The sequence below is a fragment of the Mastomys coucha genome, unplaced genomic scaffold (assembly GCF_008632895.1).
Source record: "Mastomys coucha isolate ucsf_1 unplaced genomic scaffold, UCSF_Mcou_1 pScaffold14, whole genome shotgun sequence".
NCBI lineage: Eukaryota > Metazoa > Chordata > Mammalia > Rodentia > Muridae > Mastomys > Mastomys coucha.
In genome coordinates this window covers 19177606-19180091 of record NW_022196896.1, presented here as the reverse complement: position 1 = coordinate 19180091, position 2486 = coordinate 19177606, and the positions used below count along the sequence as shown (strand labels likewise).

The 2486-nt window shown below is 34.0% G+C and overlaps 1 protein-coding gene across 3 annotated transcripts in view; it reads left to right on the top strand.

The window, feature by feature from the left end:
* Positions 1–2486, top strand: part of Mmp16 (matrix metallopeptidase 16) — a 256760-nt gene that overhangs the window by 117088 nt on the left and 137186 nt on the right. The gene's annotated exons all lie outside the window — the stretch shown is intronic.

The window sequence follows — 2486 nt, the reverse complement described above, 5'->3', positions numbered from 1 at the left end:
TGAACTTGTCTAATACACGTGTGTCAACAGCCACTGTTGGGATGTTGTCCTTCATGAACTTGTCTAATTTTCAACAGCTTCGGAGGCGTGTCATACTATGAAATATCCAAGGTCAGGTTTGTTCTTGTGGTTTCAAGAACACATTTTGAAGCAAGAAAGAAAATGTGGTCAAACATCAAAGTAGATGCATCTTTTAAGATGCTCTATGGAGCAGCCGTGGCTGATAGCCACTTTGTGCAATTTGTGAGAATCTGCTTATCACATCTCTGCAAAAGTGGCATCATCATAGTGTGCTCACATTGGATGTTGCGCACGTGAAAAACAGTACAAATAATGTTCTTATGTTGTACTGGTTAGGAAGATTCAGGAATGGACTATTTCTAGTTTGCTGGGTACCCAATAGTGACAGTTCTTTAATGAGATAGAGACTATTTTAACTTGAGTTGTCTATTTTAAATTTTTCAGTGACAAAGAGCTTGCTCATTCCTTGTAATAATATTTGTTAATTTATTAATTGTTTTCTCCATTATTCCTAATAGCTTCAACAAGTGGTTTAAGTAAATAGTTCATGAGAGACTAACAATCCAATGTAGCTTTATGCATCCACAAGTATGTAATGGCATATTTTTTTATCACAATCCCCTAATAGGTTTTACAAACTGGGGAAGAATTATTTTTGTTTCTGGACTACAAAGGACAAATTTTTTATTTCTCTGTGGTGGAAAATAAATATCTTGTATTCTTAGAACTCCTGATGCTCACTAATTCAATATATGTCTGTTATTTGTTGATTATATATTCCCTTTCACAATAGGTGAAAAAACAATTTTCTTTCCATCCCCCACACCACCAAAAAATTGCAATCTGAATATCAAAGGCCAAATGAAGTGTAGAGGAATGTCCAAACTCAGACTTTTGGTATTAAGCCTGGGGAGGTTAGCTTGCTGGATGTGTCAAGAAATGCTATTAACTTTTTCTTTTTAGAAATGAAATATCATGACAAAATTCTGACTTATCAAGTTAATTGTACCTTTTTTACTGAAATTCTGTTTCTTTCTAATTCTTACATAAAGTGGTTAGTCATAGTATCTCTGTATCGCCTAGACAGGAGTACATATGATTTAGCTTTTAGAATTAAAGTTCAAATTGGGTTTTACAAACAAGGTCTTAAGTCCCCTAGTGATTTTAATAGATGTATAAGAAATTACATGTGTGGACCTTGGAAAACAAAAGTCAATAATAAATTAACTACATCCTGCAACAATTAGAAATCTATATCAATATTGGGGATAGAATTTCAAAATCTCATTCCTGAGCACCACTGGTAATTGTCATTATCTTTTCATAGGGAAACATTTCTTACTATAAGTATCCATCTTCTTAAATAAACAATAGGCGTTGCTAATAAGAACAAGCCTAGTCTTGTGCTTTGTTTCTGGCTGTTACACAATATTATCTCACCTAAGCCCTACTATTTATCTCAGCATTATACTGCTCTTGACATTTTTTTGCTTCCCAGATGTAGAACCATTAGCTTCTTTTTCATTTTCTTGGAACTTCAAATACGACATTTTTAAAGTGCAAGTAAATTGAGGATTTGGAAAACAAGTAACATTTTGAATATTCTAATACCAGAGAAAAATGAAGAAGTATCTACCTATCACTAGATATGGAAGCTAAGAAGGATAAAACAAGTCTTTTAGGAGCTGGATGGTGGGTTCAGTGTTGAGAGTGTTTACTGTGTTGTAGAAGACCTGAACTCAGTTTCCTACACATCAGCAAGTTCACAAACACCTATCACACAGCTCCTGAGAATCAGAGTTCTTCATTAAAACAGATACATAGAGTAACAGCGCTCCCATCTGTCTCTCTCTCTTCCATACACATACAAATAAAAAGTAAAATGTGTCATTGAAAGAGTTAAGAAAGTAGAGTTCTATTAGGTCCTCATCTGCTTTTCCTAGTTGTGAGAAACTGGTCATTAAGAGGATGCATTGGATGCATAGCTTTGATTTCCTAATGTGTCTAGAGAAAGAAGATACTGCTTTGATGGTCCTTGTTTTGTGAAAAGAGATTTTTTTTGTATGGCAGGAGGATCCAAACCTACGGATGTCTAGAAGGGAATATAAATGTTCCCCAGGTATTCAGTGACTAAGATTCCACATCAAGAGAAATGAGCTAGACAGTGCATAAGAGAGATGTAGCTTTTCTCTGTGGCAGAGAACTGGAGATTAAGAATAGCTACATGGATAGTACTTAGATTAACACCAAACAAGTTTTTCTGCTTGCCTTCAGTTTATTTGCTTATTTGCTTCTGTGACTTTTTTAAAAACAACTTTATTCTTACTGAATTTTAGTAATATATTTATTTTGTTTTTTTATTGTTTAACAATGAACTTTGCCTTTAATAGTGGTAACTTGCCAGTTATTTATTTCTAGATGAAATTACAGAAGCATCATTACCCCTTCTATTATTTCTTTATCTC